This window comes from Euphorbia lathyris, chromosome 7 (genome assembly GCF_963576675.1).
Source record: "Euphorbia lathyris chromosome 7, ddEupLath1.1, whole genome shotgun sequence".
Lineage (NCBI taxonomy): Eukaryota > Viridiplantae > Streptophyta > Magnoliopsida > Malpighiales > Euphorbiaceae > Euphorbia > Euphorbia lathyris.
The window spans coordinates 43944607-43964539 of NC_088916.1; positions in this window are offsets into that span (position 1 = coordinate 43944607).

A 19933-nucleotide genomic window follows, 5' to 3' on the forward strand; every position below is an offset into this window, starting at 1 on the left:
TATTTTAGGTCAACAAATCGTATGTTGGTAAAGAGTTGGATTGATTGTATTTGTAATATTATGCCACGAATTGCAAATTGGCATTCCAACGCCATATTGGAATAAATTAATCCTTCCTAAATTCCTATTAAATTAATAAAAGTTAAACCTGTAATTTGGATGTGCATAATTTACAAATCAAAATCTACTTTGGATATGTATGACTAATCAATTAATAGTTAATTGATTTTTGCTTTTAATGTTTTAAAAGTTGAATTTTGTCATTTGTTGTTAGACAAACAAATAGTCATTTTGATTATTTTACATTTCCCTACCTGTGCTCTCTCCTCGTGAGCTTTTGGTTTTCCTCTTTTTTGAGTTCTGGAGTCTTCTCCGCTGGTTTTTTTTCTGGTTTTTTCTAGTGATCGATCTTATTATCTGTTGGTTCTTTTCCATTGATCTTGTTTCCGCTTCCCTTTGGCTTTTCTCTGTCGAATTTTGGAGTTTCTTTCCCGTGGTTTTGTCATTGCGTTTTCAATTTTGTGATGGATCAAGACTTTTCAGAGTTATCGTTACTAGATGATGAGGAGGAAGAATTTGTGCTTGATGTTCCTGATGATGGAGATGGAGGTAGCAAAAATCTGGTGGAACTTAGTTTGGTTGGTCGACTTCTCACTGAGACGGCGGTGAATTTTCAGTCTATGAAAAAGCGATTAGCGATTATTTGGCATCCTTCTCAGGGTTTATGTATCAAAGACATTGGGGAACAGAGATTTCTTTTCCAATTCTTTTCTATTGAAGATATGCAATCAATTTTGGATGCTGGGCCATGGAAGTTTGATAATCGAACTCTTGTTCTTGAAAGGTTGAGGTGCGGAGATGTTCCTTCTCAGATTCCGCTCTTTCATGTGAATTTTTGGGTACGTATCTATGATTTACCTATTGGTTTTATGGCTGAGTCAATAGGTCGTCAGTTGGGGGGGTTTGTGGGGGAATTTTTAAAATATGATAGCACAAATAATTCGGGGATTTGGAATACTTATATGCGTATAAAAGTGAGGATTGATGTTAGGGTTCCTTTAAAGAGGTGGAAGAAAATCAAGGTCTCGAATGGGAATTCATCTGTGGTGCAATTTAAATATGAGAGGTTGATTCTTTTTTGTGTTCTTTGTGGCTGTTTGAGTCATACTGAAAGTAGTTGCCCAGTTGCTATAGATAAGGATAGGAAGTTGTTACAGAAGGAATGGGGTCCTTGGTTAAGGGTGGCTTCAAGGCAAGGGAATGATGGAGGAGCAGATAGGTGGCTGCGGAATCCGCGTGATGTGAATATTGCTTCTTTAAACTCCAAGAGGAATGTGTGTCCTGATGATGTTAATCAGGATGGTCTGGATGGTCAGGGGAAGATTGAGGGAGCTAATGTAGGGGAAAAGGGTAAGCAGAATACCACAATGAGAGTTGCAAATAATAAGGTGGTTCAGATGGTTGAGAGAGATGAAGAGCATAAGTTGGTAGAAGGGGACGGAGGTAGTGAGCTTGATGATATGATTCTTGATGATGAAAGGAAGCGTAAGAGGAAGGTTCAAGTTCAATCTGAGTCGGTTGTTGAGGTGGTTACCAATCCTGCTGCTGGGAGTTTAAACAGTAGCAATCTTTTTTCGGCCGGGGTCCTAGGGACGCCCCACCGGTCGCAATGATTGGTGTTAGTTGGAACTGTCGCGGGCTTGGCAATCCGCGTACAGTGTTAGCTCTTAAGGATATGATTAAGAGCTGTAAGCCTTCTTTTGTGTTTCTAATGGAGACTCTTGTTCATGCTAATAGAGTAGAAGAATTATAGAGAAATATGGGTTTTCAGGGGTGTTTTTGTGTAGACAGTATTGTTAGGAGTGGTGGTCTGGCTGTGTTTTGGAATGATTTGATTTCTGTTGACATCTTGAGCTTTTCCAAAAATCATATTGATATGTCTATATCTGATGGTGTTTCTCCTACTTGGAGGTGTACTGGGTATTATGGGATCTGGATAGGAGTCAGAGACAAATTACATGGGATTTGTTGTGCTCTCTTCGGGGGGCTTCGCCGTTGCCTTGGTGTGTTATAGGAGATTTTAATGATATTTTGGGGCCGGAGGAGAAGAGGGGTTTACATTTGCATCCGGAGTGGCTGTTTAGAGGTTTCCGGGAGGCGGTCTCTTCTTGTGATCTTCAGCATCTTTTTTTATCGGGCAAGTATACGTGGGAGAGGGGTCGGGGTACTGAAAATCATGTGGAAGAAAGGTTGGATCGGTGTATGGCTAATAGGGGCTGGTTTGAGTTATTTCGTCAGGCCTCTTTAACGTGTATTGTTACTTCTACATCGGATCATTATCCTTTAAAGCTTAACACTTCTTTGGAGGTGCATAACAATAAGGGTTGGAAATTTAGATTTGAAAATGGATGGGTTGCGGAGGAGGGATTTGTGGAGCTTATTTCAAAGCACTGGAAAGGGTCTGTGAATCTTGGTTTGCTTGAAAAGTTTGGTAATTGCATTAAGCTGATGACGAGTTGGAGTAAAGATCATAAAATGGTTTTTCGTAAGCAGATCCGTCATCTAAAGGAGCGCTTGTTAGAGGAAGTGAAACGAGATTCTCAAGGCTCAGCTGAAATGGTTTTGGGTCTTAGAAAGGAAATTGACATATGGCTTGATAAAGAAGAGCAGTATTGGAAGCAAAGATCAAAAAAATTTTGGCTTCAGGGAGGTGATAAAAACAGTAAAGTTTTTCATGCTGCGGCTTCAGCAAGGAAGAGACGGAACCGTATTCTTTATCTGCAAACGGACAATGGGACTAAACTGGATACTATGGAGGAGCTGGAGCCCCATATTTGTTTGTATTTTACGGGTATGTATAAGGATGTGGATGATGGGAGGGTTACTAATGTTGAGTATGTGAAAAGTCGATTGGTTTAAGGTGAGATTGATTCTCTGCTGAGACCTTTCTGTAAGGCTGAATTTACCTGTGCAGTTATGGCAATGCATCCGGATAAGTCACCGGGGCCGGACGGGCTTAATGCGGGTTTTTTCAGAAGTTTTGGTCTGTTATTGGGGATGAGGTGTTTGTGGCTTGTTCTCAATGGTTAAGTTCAGGTGTGTTTCCTTCTTCTATAAATGAGACTGTGATTACTTTAATTCCAAAATCTTCTAGTCCGACTGAGATTCAAGATTTTAGGCCAATTTCGCTTTGTAATGTAATATATAAGATCATTTCAAAAGTATTGGCAAATCGGCTTAAGCCCATTCTTCCTCGGCTTGTTGGTCCGGAACAGTCTGCTTTTGTGAAAGGTAGATCGATTCTGGATAACGTTTTGATTGCTTTTGAAACCACGCATTACATGCGGAGGAAGAATTCTGGGAAGAGAGGTTTTGTGGCTATGAAGATCGATATTCGAAAAGCTTATGACAAGGTTCGTTGGTCTTATCTAAGGGCGATCTTGGTTCGAATGGGTTTTCCGGAAATGTGGATTGGTTGGATTTGGCAATGTGTCACTGGAGTAGAATATAAAGTGTTGATTAATGGTGTTGAAAGTAAGGCTTTTAAACCGGGGAGGGGGCTTCGTCAGGGCTGTCCTTTGTCTCCGTATCTCTTTATTCTTTGTGCTGAGGGGCTGTCCCAACTTATAAAGCAGGCTGAAGGGCGGGGTGATATTCATGGTGTTAAGGTATGTCCTCATGCACCGATTATTACCCAACTGTTGTTTGCGGATGACAGTATTTTCTTCTTTTGTGTAACTAGAGAAGAATGTGAGGTGGTAAAGGGTATTTTAATGAAATATGAAGATGATTCGGGTCAAAGTGTTAATTTCCAAAAGTCGGGTCTGATGTTTAGTGCTAATGTTAGGATGGATCTTCAAGCTGATCTTAGGAACTGTCTTAGAATACAGGGACCTTTAAACGATGGTAAGTATCTGGGATTGCCGTCTCTGATTGGTAGAAAGAAAAAGGAAGTTTTTAGCTATCTGAAGGATAGGGTTTGGCAAAGGATTAATTCATGGCAATCTTCTTTTTTTTATCTCAAGCTGGTAAGGAGGTTTTAATCAAATCTGTCCTTCAAGCTATATCGGCTTATACGATGAGTGTTTTTTTTGTTGCCTATTTCTCTTACTGATGAAATTCAGAAGGCTTTAAACTCTTTTTGGTGGGGAAGGAAAGTAAATGGGCAGAAGAAGTTGCATTGGACTGCGTGGGATCGGTTGTGTGATAGGAAAGACGAGGGAGGTATGGGTTTTCGCCATTTAAGATCTTTTAATTTGGCTCTTCTTGGAAAGCAAGTTTGGAACTTATTACAAAATCCGAATACTCTTCTATCTAGACTTCTCAAAGCAAGATATTTCCCAGGAGGGGATGTGTTCTCGGCCTCTTTAGGTTCAAATCCGAGTCACGTTTGGAGGAGTATTCATTATTCAATCTCGTTTGTTCAAGGAGGGTTCAGATGGAGAATTGGTAATGGACTTAAGGTCCGGATTTGGGATGACCCTTGGCTTACTGGGGATGATTTTTATATTACCTCGGGGAATCCGAATTTGGATGGTGTTAGTGTGGTTCGTGATCTCTGGAATACAGGTACTACTGATTGGAACTTAAATTTGATTAATGGGGTTTTTTATGCTGAAGATGTGGCGGCTATTTTGTGTTTGCCGGGAGGTGTCTTAGCTAGAGAGGATGTTCTTCGATGGCAATTTGATAGAAGAGGAAGATATAAGGTGAGGTCTGGTTACAGGTATATTTTTGATAATTTTTTTGTGAATACTGTTAATAATGTTGGGGGGAGCCATAGTTCTTGGGTTAGATTGTGGAGCTTGAAAATTCCACCGCGGGTGAAACTCTTTTTGTGGAAACTTGGGAGGGATGTTTTGCCGACTCGGGATAGGTTGTATAGGAGAGGTTTGGACATTGATAATATTTGTGGAGTTTGTGGTAATTTTGGTGAGCATAGCTTACATGTCTTTTTACACTGTCCTTTTGCGGGTGATTGTGGGAGGGAGGCTGGGATTGTTTTTGATATTCCGCCGGTTGAGAGTTTTTGTGATTGGTTCATTTTTCTGATGAATTGTCATGCGGAACCATTTTTGGGTAAAGCTTGTATGATTTTGTGGTGTATTTGGCGTAATAGGAATGCTAATATTTGGAACGGACAAACTTTACCTGTGAATCTTGCTGTCCGGCTTGCTATTGATTTTCTTTACCAGTTTCTGGCGGCTCAAGACGGGGCGAACAGGTCTGCTGTTCGGGTTCGTGAGGTGTGTGCGGGCAAGAAATGGAAGCGGCCTCCTTTGGGCTTTATTAAGGTTAATATTGATGCTGCCATTTTTAGAGATTCTAATGAGATCGGGTTTGGGGCGGTGGCGAGGGATCATCAGGGTGTGTTTTGTTGGGGTTACTCAAATTTTAAGAGCAGTAATGTTGATCCTTTGATTGCGGAAGCTTTGTGTTTGAAGGAGGTTCTGTCTTGGCTAATTGCTCAACGGAAATCAAATGTTTTAATTGAGTCGGATTCTAAGTTGGTGGTGGAAGCTATGTTGAAGGAAGATGATGATTTTTCGGAGTTCGAGTTGATCATTTCACAGTGTAGGCTATTATTTCAACAGATTCCTGTTGTTAGTCTTTCCTTTATTTTTAGGCAAGCGAACGGTGTTGCTCATGCTTTGGCACGAGGGTCACGTTCATATGCTAGCCCTTATTCATTTGTTCATTTATCGGATTCTATTCGGCCTTTGTTACGTTCGGATTTGGTTGTTGTTAATTCTTAATAAAGGTTGGTTCTGTTCAAAAAAAAAAAAAAACAATAGTCATTTTGACTAATATAGAATTGTTTAGTTGGGAGGGTAAATTTTATACATGTATGCATTAAAAAAAATTGTTAAATTAAACTTTCTCAAATTTTTTTACACTTTTGCGTATTAATTTAAAACTTCTTAAAATTAAACTAGATTTAAATTATAAAAATAAGATCGAGTCATTTTAACAAACTTAGAGAAATTTATCACATATAATTAGTTGTATTAATCAAGTTAGATTTTGTAATTAAATACAAACTCAATGAGTTAATTAACCACTATGAACATTAATTTGTCAGAAACAAGTGTTGTCCTAAAATGTGAACGCCAACAAGTGCACTAAGTACAAGTAATCTAATAATGAGTAAAATTATTGTATCCACAGGAATGAGAACAAGCACAAGTTGTTCGCTAATAGTTTCAAATAGTTGGTGCTTTTAAAAGTAACATCTTCTATAAATGTTTTGAGAGAAATTTCTACACTAAGAACAATAAAATTTATCTAAAGTAGCAAATCCAAATAATAAGCAACAAGAACAACATAAAGTTGTGCACTTTATGCAATAATAAGACTGAACAAGATGAAGTCAAAACCAGAACATGCAGTTATTGTGGGAAATGGCTTAAGCCTTTGAAACATGTGTACATGTGAAGCGTTTTTTCACTTAAAGTAGCTTTTTCTATCCCACATAGGAAACTTATGAAAGGTATAGTTTGGGTCTTATGAACTTTTGAATTGCGTTTGGTGAGTTTTAGTAAATATACCACATGCGTACGCTCGCTCGTGATTCTTCTCCACTAGCCAAAGACCTTTTCTTTAATTCTTTCTCCTCAACTACACGTTCCAATGTTCAGTTTTTACTCTAAAAATATAAATGGCATTTTTTATCTTCCTGAATGAGATGGTTTTGATTTTCTCTTCTCTACAAACTTTTCTGGATAAATAAACTACTATGCTGTTCCACTGTTTTCCAACTTTGAGTGCACAAGTTTGGAAGCCTTCTGTGTTAAGCCTTGGGGAGCAAACGGATTTCAGATTCCACCTTCGTCTGCAGAAATCACTTTCAAGGCAGTGGCTCCTTCCATGGCACAGTTCGATTTCTTGATAATTTTTCTATAACCTAATTATCTTTCTTACAATTTAAAAGCGAATATCCGCTTGTGATTATGTTTGCTCTAATTGCTAAAACCCTTTTCGGTCTCTCTAAACTAGAGCCATTAGACGGTCTGAATTACAAAAGATGGTTACAGAAAATTCTTATCTTATTTGAACAACTCGAACTTGATTATGTTGTCATTCAAGATCCCCATTCTGACCCAAATAGACCTGCCATGTCCCTCATTGTTCAACGGTATGACACCCAATCTGCAAAATATGAAAAGGAAACAAAACTGTTAGGGGTCATCTCCTTAATCACATGTTCAACCCTCTATTTGATCTTTTTGTGAACAAAAAACCTGCCAAAGAAATTTGGGATGCCTTATGGATCTGATGATGCTGGTAAATGAAAGTATGTTGTTGGCAGGTGGCTTAATTACCAATGGTTGATGAAAAACTCATCATTGACCAAATTCATGAATATGAAAATCTGGTTGCTGAAGTTCTCAGTGAAGGCATGGCCATGTGTGATCTGCTGCAAGCCAATGTCCTTCTAGAGAAATTCCCTCATTCCTAGAGTGATTGCAGACACCGCCTGAAGCATAAGAAAAAAGATTTCAATCTCCAAGAACTTGTCAGCCACATGAGAATGGAAGAAGCAAATAGGATGAAAGATAAATTACTTTGCTCTAAATCTGTTTCCATTAATGCTAACATTGTTGAATCTGTTGTGGTGCCAAAAGACATGTCAAAAGGACAATTGAACAAGTTCCAGAAAGGCTCAAATCAAAATAAGTCTTTTAAGAAGAATGGAAGGATTCACAAAAAGAAGATTGAATGCTCTATGTTGGAAAACCTAGCCACAAGGCATTTCAGTGCTACCAAAAGAAGAACCAACAAAATCCCAATCAAAATGCAAATAAAAGAGCCGCCCTACAATCCAATCTTGTGGAGAATGAAGAGATCATTGCTGCTGTTGTGGTCAAGTCAAATCTGGTCGAGAACAAAACTGACTGGGTGTTAGACACTGGAGCTACTAGACATCTATGTTCAAACAATGAGCTATTTCATCACTTTGAGGATGATGCAGATCAAGAATATGTCTACATGGGAAACACCATAACTGTTGATGTTGTCGGTAAAGGAACAATTTTAATTAAATTAACTTCTGGAAAAAGCCTATCTTTAAACAATGTGTTGTATGTGCATGCACTTTGTAAAAACCTTATTTCTGGTAGTTTATTAAATAAGGCTGGACTGAAAATTATTTTTTAGGCTGATAAGGTTATATTCTCACTAAGAATGAGACTTTTGTGGGAAAAGGGTACATAGTTGATGGTCTTTTTTTATTATCAACACTATTTCTGTGAACTCTTTTGGAAATAATGCAAGTACATCTGCTTCTACTTACTTGTGTGAATCTATGGATGTATGGCATGGTAGATTAGGACAAATAAATTTTGCTTCAATCAAAAGGTTGGGTTAATTACATACGTGATATACAACCTTTACCCATTATCACACTTTGGTGCACAACCTTCAATTTTGCACACTAAAGTGTACAACCTTCTGGTGACCACCCACCAAAGTGTATAGCTGGTATTTATGACCGGTCAACATAAGTCAACCTTGCCACCTCAGCAATTTGAGCACTTGAAAAGTAAAAAATTGACACCCTATTATGAAATTACTAAAATAACCTTATTCCCTTCTTTGCAACTCCTCTCTCTTACTCTCTTCCTTTCTCTCTCTAGATTCTCTCTCCCTGTAAAATCAGACCATTAGCAAAGCCACATCAAATTTACATGCAATAAAGAATCATCAATTAAACGAACTTGTAATTGAATCCAGCCCTTTGGTATCAGCTTTTCTTTCTATTTCCCGGTCAAAAACAAAAAACTTAAACTCCATGTAGGAATGAACATATTCGTGAATCAACCAAACATATGAAGATGAAATTTTGTATGTCAATCGTTTTAATTTTATTGGAGACCTATACTCATAATATGTTTACATTTGTGCCTAACCTCAATCCATATCAATACATTTCTGAATTAAAACACCAAAATAATAACCAATACATTTGTGCCTAACATCAATCTATATCTTCCATAAGTCAATCCATATCTTGGAGTAATAATTAGGCCTATAATCCCAAAGGTCTTGCTATCTGCAAAAGCCAAGCAGGTCATTAATATTACATACAACCCTAAACTCAGTAGTAATTATGTGACCCTTCCCCTAACACGACATTTCACTTACCACAATCATATCACTATAAATATATGCATCATAATTCAGAATCATACCTTCAATAGCCAGAAAACTTACCAACAATGGATCCCCTTGTTGAAACTCCAGGAGAAATAATTGCTGACTTGGGTAACTTGTACATGGAGAACCCACAGTGGCTTCTGGCCATCAATGGTACATATGCCAATCTATAGTTGTTCTGTAACCCTTCCTGGTTTCTTCTATGTATTTCTAATGATTCTTCTTGGATGATAACGTACAAGTCCTCTCGATGGTAACTTCTTCCAATGGTCGATTAGAATGAAAGGCCCCCAATACACCCCATATGAAAGGGGTGTATTTGAAATCAGAATCAGATACCATCCGGATTTCCCAAACAGACCTACAAGAGTAATATTAACTCACATCAGTAAGATATAATCCCATATATGAAACATACACTAATAGAGCTCTCCTCTTATTCTCAGTTTTGGTTTCGGAATAGGATATATCATCCTAACGTGGATACTCATGGGTCGATTCATCTTCCCCGTATCCTTAATGACCATCGCTTTTCCACTGCCACGATATAATGCAACCATTTATCTATTTCATTTGATAAACATACAACATCATATTTTTGTTCTAATTATTCTATGCATTTTGTAGTGTCTGTGGCACATATATAATCTACTTCTATAGCCCCACAGTGAGGAGCCATTTCCTGGGCAAGAAGTAGTTGCTGAGCAATACCGCAGCAACAGGGATGAGTATGAGGGGATCGCCCGGATATGGACTAAGGAGTATGCAAAGTGCATATAAGGGTGTCCAAATCTCCTAAACTATCTTGGTTAAGAGAAAGGAGAATCAGAAGGCAATGTGAGCTCCAAATGTGGTTCTCATTCCAATTCCAAATTTCCTTTCTTTAGTCAAAATGGTTAAGGAGCTTTGGACCTTTAATCCCCCCTTTTGTAATATATAACGTAGAGCTTTGTGCTCCTAAACTGACCCTTTTATAATGCTCCTTCCACTTGGTAATGAGGGTTATGATACTGTCACCACAAGGGACTCTATTTGTGCTGAATATGAAGGGTGTTCAAATCTCCTAAGCTGTCCTGACTAAGTGAAAGGAGAATCAAAAGGCAATATGAGCTCCAAATGTGGTTCTCATTCCAATTCCAAATTTCCTTTCACTAGTCAGAACAGCTAAGGAGCTTTGGACCATCAATTACAACCGAAAGGCAACACTCATCCCCCCCTTTTGTAATATAACGTAGAGCTTTGCTATTCAGTTTGTATGTATGTGCAAGTAGACTAAACTGACCCTTTTACAATGCTCCTTCCACTTGGGTTGTACTCGTGGTACTCTAAACTTGGTAATGAGGTTTATGATGCTGTCAAAACAAGGGACTTTGTTTGTGCTGAATGCATCATAAACCTATCACCATATTTAATGTTGTTGTTACGATATCAAACCGAGTGGAAAGGAACATAGTAAGAGTATGGCCAATGAACATACATAACCCTTTATGTAGAGCTTGTTATTCAGTTCGTATGTATATGTATATTCTATCTAATCAAAATATATCTTATCATTTGCAAGCCATATCAGTACATGCAATTAGCCTAAATTTACCCTTTAATACATGCTTCATAAACGAATTGCATTCAGAATCCTTACTTATCATTTCAAATAAAAATGAGCCAGTTGAGTTCATAACATTTTCAGCTTTAAGAGTATGCCTAACATGCTATAACAAGTTATTCAAGACAACTTATTCAAGACAACTTATTCCTTACTTATCATCATAGGTCATGTTCAATTTCAAAAAGAGTATGGATATATCTTATCATTTGCAAGCCATATCAGTACATGCTTCATACATGCTCAATGACCCTTTTACAATGTTCCTCGTACACATACTCATTAGGCACCTCAAACATAAGCATCAACAGAACATCAAACATAAACATGTTTCATACACATACACATACTCAATCACTTCTAGCAGTATAACTCATAGGTGTAAGAGTAGTGTCAATCTCAATGAACATTCAAAGCTTTAGAGTATGCCTAATCAGCCACATGCTTAATGACCCTTTTACAATGTTCCTATAATACTTGATGCATGATTAATAAGCTACATGCCCAAATGAACAATCGTACACATACTCATTAGGCACCTCAAACATAAGCATCAACAGAACATCAAACATAAACATGTTTTATACACATACACATACTCAATCACTTCTAGCAGTATAACTCATAGGTGTAAGAGTAGTGCCAATCTCAATGAACATTCAAATCTTTAGAGTATGCCTAATCAGCCACATGCTTAATGACCTTTTTACAATGTTCCTATAATACTTGATGCATGATTAATAAGCTACATGCCCAAATGAACAATCGTACACATACTCATTAGGCACCTCAAACATAAGCATCAACAGAACATCAAACATAAACATGTTTCATACACATACACATACTCAATCACTTCTAGCAGTATAACTCATAGGTGTAAGAGCAGTGCCAATCTCAATGAACATTCAAAGCTTTAGAGTATACCTAATCATCCACATGCTTAATGATCATTCATACATAAAGTCTATGAGTCCTAGCTTCCTAAACAGTTATATCTAACCAATCAGTTCATACCAATCATTTCATCATCACCCAAAACATCATACATATATGTAATCGTTCAGTTCAAACCCACATAACAATATATATACTAAATCAGGCTAGTTTCCTAAATCAATGAGTTTTAGGTTCCAAAACAGTACATCAAACATACACAATCACTTCTAAAAGCATGACCAATCAGTTCAAACCAACATAACATTAATATATATTCAGTAAGTTAAAGAAATCTTCCCATATGCTAAAGGCATGAACCGATTGACAATCTCTTCAGTCAGCCGTCCCATGTACTGAAGCATTCTTACTATCCCTGCAAATAGTGTTCAAATAAAAAGGAAACAGATGAGTTCATACCATCTACTGTATCAAGCACTGTCTTGCCCTAGATTAAAAAAGATAAAGACCCAAGCTTTACAGTAGTGAATCTAAATACAATAAAATCAGTGTAGCTAAGAGAGAGATCTAAACCTTTCAATGATAGGTCTGAAAATCACAAGATCCTTATACCAGCTGCTGAAATCGACATACACAAAAGTAAATCGGATGAGGAAAAGATAAGAGTAAGGAACAATGATACATCTAGGAACGAAGAAAATATGGCTTACCAGTACCGTGTTTCCAGCTCACCCAGTGATTGCATGTTCAAATCAACCATGGAGATAGAGAGGGATGAGAGGGATGAAGCTTGCGTAACCTAAAACTGGGGTTTGGGATTGAGAGAGGGTTTATATATCAGCTGAAATTTCAGTCAAATGATATAGAGCGCCTAAAATTTGGTATGGCCGCGTAAGTGAAATTTCATTTGCCACTTTTTTGTTTTCGGCATACAATGACATTCATTTATTAGAAGTGTCATCTGTTGAGCGCATCAAATTTAATGAAAACGTGCGTTTTCTTTGGATGACAGGATTCTGTAATCGTAATGTCATTTTTTATTTCGCCTTAAGATGACATACAGTTAAAATACTATCACGAAAAATATTCAGACGATACGAAAACAAATGTTTGTCATGTATCTTGTCTCATGTGAAAGGGAAAATGGCATAGTGAGTTTTGATGTGGTTCCAGCCAGAACTCTTTATGATCCTAGCGTAAATCTCACAAGTAATAAGAGAGGAAACAATATTTCTCAAAAAGAATATGTTAAGATCATAGGTAGTGTGATGTTTCTAATGAACCATACTAGACCTGACATAGCTTATGTCGCAGTCTTGATCACATGCACCTTAATAAGCATGTAGAATTTGCTCATTCACCGTTAGATCTAGGCTTATTAGAATCCTAAGATGGAGATTTAAAATATCCTGAGGCTTAGATTTAATAAGCCTATATCTAACGGTGAATGGGCAAATTCACTTGCTCGTTAGATATAGGCTTATTAAATCTAAGCTTCAAGATGCTTTGAATCTCTACCTTAGGATTCTAATAAGCCTATATCTAATGGTGAATAAGCAAATTCTACATGCCCATTAAGGTGCATGTGATCAAGACTGACCAACCAAACCAATCTCAAGTGCCTAGTCGCAGTCATCACCTCAATCGTGAAAGAAAATAATTACCTAAATTCCTATAAATTTTATAATAATAATAATAACAATAATAAAAAAATAATAGCCAAAATAATAAAAAATTCTTCTAATAATTGATACGCATTTTTTCAATAAAGTAATAGATAAAAAGATAAAAAAAGGCAATTGATATAATTTTAATTTTTTCAGCATGTGTGCAAATAACTTTAATTTGTATAGTTACATTAACAAATTAATATACTAATTTGTAGGTCTAAACTATACGCAACCCTTTAAACTTATCATTTTTAGTCATTTTGTCCCTTCAACTATTTAAAAGTGGTATTAACAATCCATTGTTTTCACTATAACGGAAACAATTATGACATGTTTTCATTGCAAATACCAAAGTCATGATGAAAAGGGTTGTACACTACTAAAACAAGCTCCAAATAAAGTTAGTATATACAATACACAAGTTTTCCTGTAAAGATTGCATATAAGGTTTTGCACTACTAAAATAAACTGCAAATGAGGTTACTTATATGCAGACTGGTTCTAATACTTGCATGAACACTTGTACTAATATTGGAACTTCATTTTGTTTTCGTTATATTTAAAATAGGGGGTTGCTAACACCACTTTTAAATAGTTAATGGGGCAAATAGATCGTCCTGTAAGTTCAGGGGGCATAGTGACCAAAATAGACAAGTTCAGGAGGTTGCGTATGGTTTAGGCATAATTTATATAAATTATTCATGATTATAGCTTTTATATTTTATTTCAATTATGTTATATTATTTTAGGTTTAATACATCATTTGCACTCTGAACTAGTTGAAAAAATTTGATTGGCTCCCGAATTTTCAAAGTATCTCGATAGCCCCTCAATTTGTATAAAATATTCAGTTACCCCCTGAACTTATATAAAATATAATCAATTGATCACTCGATTGCAAAAATATAAGTTAAATATGGAAGATGTATTGCACGCATCTTTGAATGTTATTAAATAATTCAAAAATAGATTATAAATGAAGTTATGACTTGCTAACTATAAAACTTGTCAACTCTAATATTCGAACCACATACCCTGATTTTAGTCGTTTTACTTTTTTAAAGATGCGTGTAATAGAAAGGAAAAGCTCTCTCTCTGAAGCGGTGCTAAAGAGGCGAGGCTCTCTTTCTTGATATGGCGGCTTTGCTTTCCGCCGACCTCTCTTCTCTTCGTCTGATTTAACTGGTGTTCTATTGGTTTTGGACGATTTCGATCTAATCGCTCTCTCATTTTGGCGACTTGGTCGTGCTCTGCCGCTCGTTCCGCTGCGGTGTTGATCTCCTCTATAGCGCTTTGTTTTCTGCCGACCTCTCTGGTCTTCTTTGTGTTTGGATGATTGGTGGTTTCCATTTGCGGATTCGATTGAGATCTGGCTGTTGGTTTTTTGATCGATGTTTGCAGGAATTTGTCCGATCTCCTCTCTGGGAATTTGTTTCATTAAAATTTTATTTCAAAATTAAAATTGTTTTTTGTTGAGAAACGGGCGTTCTCCCCTCATGCTATCTGGTGTTTTGGTCGCTCACAACCTTACCCGTTGCTCTGCTGCCGTGGGGTTGATTCTTCCTACCTTTGTGGCGATCTGTCTTTGCTTTGTGTGTTGATTTCTACCGCCTGGTTTTACTTGACCATAGATTACTTGGACAATTTTCTCAGTATTGGGGTTCTCTTCAACCCTAAGGCCCCTATTCTGCAATCACTCGGAGCTCCGCCACTGCTGCAATCAGGATTGAACATGCTGCCGCCGCATTCGGGATTGAACTCGCCGCTACTGCTTTTGGGGTTGAACACGGATAAATCAAGTTCTAGGGTTTTGGGAAGATCATTTGCAAAGGTTCTTGCTGGGAATTTGGATTCGGCGCCCATCTCATCTAATGTTATTTCGGATATTGGAGGTCTTCGATCGGTAAGAATTAATCAGTATGCTTATGATAGACGGGTTGCGGTGTGCTCGTCTTCTCTTATTGGTAGGTTAATTCTCAACAAGGGAGACGCTCCATGGAAGGTCCCCGCTTTAAAGGAAGCATTAACAAAGCTTTGGGGTTTGAAGAATTCTTGACGTTTAATTTCTATTGGGAGGGGATTTTTCCATGTTGTTCTAGATTCTTATGAGATTAAAAATCAGCTGCTCGCATGGGGAATTCTTAATATTAAGCCGGGAACTTTTTGCTTGCAACCATGGATTTCGGACCTTGATCTGTATGTTGTGAAATCAACGAATGCCCATGTTTGGGTTAGATTATATTCTCTTCCGTGGGAATACTGAGATCCCCAAATTCTGTGAGATATTGCTAAGGGCATTGGAGGGCTTATCAGATTTGATAATACCACTCTTGAAGGTGAATTTGGGCATTATGCTAGGATATTAGTTGATGTTGATTTGATTAATGATTTACCTATTAAGCTGGGTATTGAACGGGAAGGTAAGCAAATATGGATTGATATTGTGTATGAACGACTCCCGAGCTTTTGTAAAGTATGTTCAAATATATGTCACATGACATATGATTGTAGGAAGAATATAAAACCAGTTGGGGTTCGGAAGGAGCAAGAAAAGGCTTCAGAGGCTGTGATCAGTGAATGGAAGCGTGTCATGGTTTCATAGGATAGGACAGTGGGGAAAAAGCCAAACCATGTGCAGAATGTGGTTCCGGTTCAGCAGGTCACTCCCAAGACTATTTCAGAGCTTGGACCTTCTGCTGCTGCTCGATCTCTAATGCAGGAGGTTGATTCGGCTTTGCCTGGCAGTCCGAAGATCAGATTGGATGATGAGATTATCTGCGATGATGCTGATTGACCGACATCTCCTGGAATGAATAATATTCTTCTTGATTGTAAGGGTGTCGACTCAACGTCTGAATCATCTTCGCACACTAAGTCATGGGCTGGTATGGCGGAGGAGGAGGAAAATAACTGGACCACCATCAGCGTCAAGAAAGGAAGGCACAGGGAAAGAATAATGACAACAACGAAGAATTTTCCATCTCGCAATAAGCGAGCCAGTAAACCTCTGGTTCGTTTTAAATAATTATTCTTTTTTGGAATTGTAGATGTATCCAAAATAGGGATACCCAAGGTTACTTATATCGTTTATGTTTACTTCATAAACCGGATTTTTTCTGTTTGGCTAAGCCTATGGTGTAGTTCAACTCGGTGAGTGAAGCCTTCTGGCGAAAACTTGCTTTTTCCTTGGTGGCTATGAATAATAGGGAGCTTCCTACTCTTTGGGTTTTTGCTAGGAGTAATTCCTCTATTGTTTCTAGTATCCATGTTCGACATGACCAATATGTTATCTTGAGTTTGTCAACTTTGAATACTTTTGTTTGTTTTGTTTATGGAAGTGTCTGGGCAAATTGTCGTGTTAATATGTTTGTGGGTATTTTGGTACATCAAAGCAGATTGAAAGGGAATTGGATTCTCATTGGTGATTTTAACGCGGTCCTTGGCTCTCATGAGAAATCTGGTCGCCCTCCTGCTACGCGACCGTGTAGAGAGTTTCGTGAGTTTATTGACTCAGGAATTTTTGTTGATCTTTCTGCACAGGGGGCGTTTTTTACGTGGTCTAATGGCAGGGCTGGTTCTGTAAGAGTTGAATGTCGTCTGGATCGTGTTTTGCTTTCTGCTTTGTTTATGGATTTTCGGGACTCTGTTAGCTGCAATACTTTGCCGCATCATCATTCTAATCATTGTCCTTTGTTGTTTAGCAATTCAAAGGGTAATCAGATTGCTTCTTGTTTTAGATTTCAATCTATGTGGACCATGCACCCGAGTATTAGGGAGGTTATTGCCAATTTTTAGAATGGGACGCATCCTAGATTGCCTTCAATGCAAACTTTGTGTGATAAACTGAGAAGGCTTCGCCATGTCCTTCGCTGCTAGGATAAAGAAGTATTTAGGGGATATTGACGTTAATATTACTGCTGCTGAATCTTAGTTGGCTCTGATTCAGGCAGATATTTCTGAAAATGGACATTCTTCTGATCTTCATCATACTGAGCTTAATGTTCATGCTCATCTTGATAATGTTCTGCGCCAAAAGGAGGCTTTCATGCGTGGCAAAAGCAGGGTTAACTGGCTAAAAGAAGGAGATCGGAACACTAGTTTCTTTCATCGTATGGCTTCCGCTCGCGCTGCGGCCTCTGGGATATCAGTCCTGCAAATTGGGGATGAAATGGTCTCCAATCCCCAAATAATTGGTACACATATTGCTGATTTTTACTCAAATTTGTTTAAAAATGAGGACAACTTACCGCTTAATTATGATTTAGTCTATGATATTGTTCCGCGTATGGTCTCTGACTTGGATAATGAATCACTGATTAAATGTTCGGATATGAATGAGGTTCGTATGGCTGTTTTTGCGATGGATAAAAGTAGTTCGCCTGGACCTGAATGGTTTACTGGGGTTTTCTTTCAATCTTTTTGGGATATTGTTGGATCAAATGTCTTTGCTATGGTCAGAAGTTTTTTTACAAGTGGTTTGCTTCTTCCTCGTTTGAGTTCAAGCATTATGGTCCTTATTCCGAAGATTGAGGGGACGCTTTCTTTGGACCAGTTTAGGCCCATTTCTATGAGCAACTTTTGCTATAAAATTATTGCAAAAATTTTGGCAGACAGGTTGGATTTGTTTGCTTCCCGTATTGTATCACAGAATCAGTTTGGTTTCATTCATAGAAGGAGTATTCATCGGTGCATTTCCCTGGCTTCAGAGGGCACTAATATGCTTCGGAAAAGATGCTTTGGCAAAAACTTGGCTGTAAAAGTGGACATCAGGAAAGCATTTGATACAATTAACTGGAATTTTTTATTGGCTGTAATGGATGAGTTTGGCTTCTCTTTAAAATTCAGGGATTGGATTTTAAACATTTTGTCAGCTGCTTGGATATCAATTCTCAATAATGGTGTCATCAGTGGCTATTTCAAATGTTCTAGAGGGGTTAGACAGGGGGATCCGTTGTCTCTTATTCTATTTGGAATTGCTGAAGACTTTCTTAGTCGCTGATTCTTCTTCTGGGTAACACTTGTAGGTCTCGCGTAACGTGACAAGGTTAGTTCCAAGGGGGGGTTAGGAACTATTTAAAATTTTCACATTAAGGTTGACTTATATTTTTAACAAAGACTTTTACTAAGTCTTTTAGCACAGTGATGTTGAGTAAGATCAGAGCAAGCTTAGTCAACTGCTGACTAAAACTACTTCTATCGTGAGTCAGGAGATAACACTTAAGTCTATTCCTGAACTCAGCTCTCAGATCACTCAACTCAGCTTAAGTTCTTTTTAGCATTTTACTAGGCAATACACATCAAGCAATATAAAGGAGTAAAGGGTTAGAAAGATATTACTCATCAGACTTATCCTAGTTCAGCCTCCTTGCCTACGTCAAGTCCCCGGAATCCTTCCGAGCTTTTTGAATCCACTACTGAGCTCTTTCAGGTAGAGAACAACCCTTTTACAATAGCTACTGAGTATACAAGAGTACTTTCCTCTATTCTTCCACTCAATACTATCTCTACTACTGAGTGCTATAACCGAGCAACTCAGTATCTTATTTCTAAACTCTAGAAATGATAAAGTGTTTGTTCTAATAGATTGAAGAACACTTTAGATGAATAAATCAATCTAGGCTTTTACACAAAAATAAGAATTGGTGTAAGAATTGCTTTGCTTTTCAAGACAGAAACTTCAAGTTGCTATTTGGTCCGCGTTTTGACTTGGTGAAGATCTGCATCGAATGAAGCATTTGAGAGGCCTATTTATAGTGACAACTGAGACTCCAGTCATATCGAACTTTGAAATAACCATTGGAGGGAAACGACTTCCTGTCGCTTTCGCTCGGTCAGTGCTCAGTGTCTTCGGCCGATAAGAATGTTGCATCTTCTGTCTTCGTCAGGGATCAGTTGCTTTTGCTCAGGCTCGTTAGAGTGTCTCCACATTTACGGAAAAGTCTTCCAGATAGCTTTCTGCTTCGTCTGAATATTTCCTTAAGTAGAAAGACTTTGTCTCCTAGTTGTTCAGGCTAGCTGCTGACCTGACTTCCTTGTCTGCTTGACTCAGCAGCTTCGACATGAAGTATTTGAGAACTTCCTTCTCGATTCTTCTAACTGTTGGGCTGAGCTTGGTTCTGCTGGGCCGTAAGGCTTGTATATGTTGATTGGGCTTTGACCTTCTCTTGTGGTCTTTTGGGCCTTGATCTTTTAATGTCTTTAGTTCTTATAAATTAATTAACTTGACATTGAACAAACACATTAGTATGAATAAATCAAAGCATTTAAATTTAATGTGTTGGAATATTTTATCATGGCAATTTAAATATAATTTAAATAATTTTGTCAAATCAAAATCATGTGGAAATGTGTTTCAACAAACTCCCCCATTTAGATGTTAGCAAAAATATTCAATTAGCAACTCAGTGTTGAGCTCCCCCATGATAGTTGACCATTTCTTAACTTCTGAAATTCTCTCCCATAAGGGTTGAATCACTGACTTAGTTTTACTTTAAACATTTCAAGGTTTAATCAAGTAAGTCTAAGGTTAGAGTCAGAAGTAGGTCAGTACTTAGAACATTTTTACTTTACTCAGTATGATACTTGTTAAATGGAAAGTGAAGTTCAA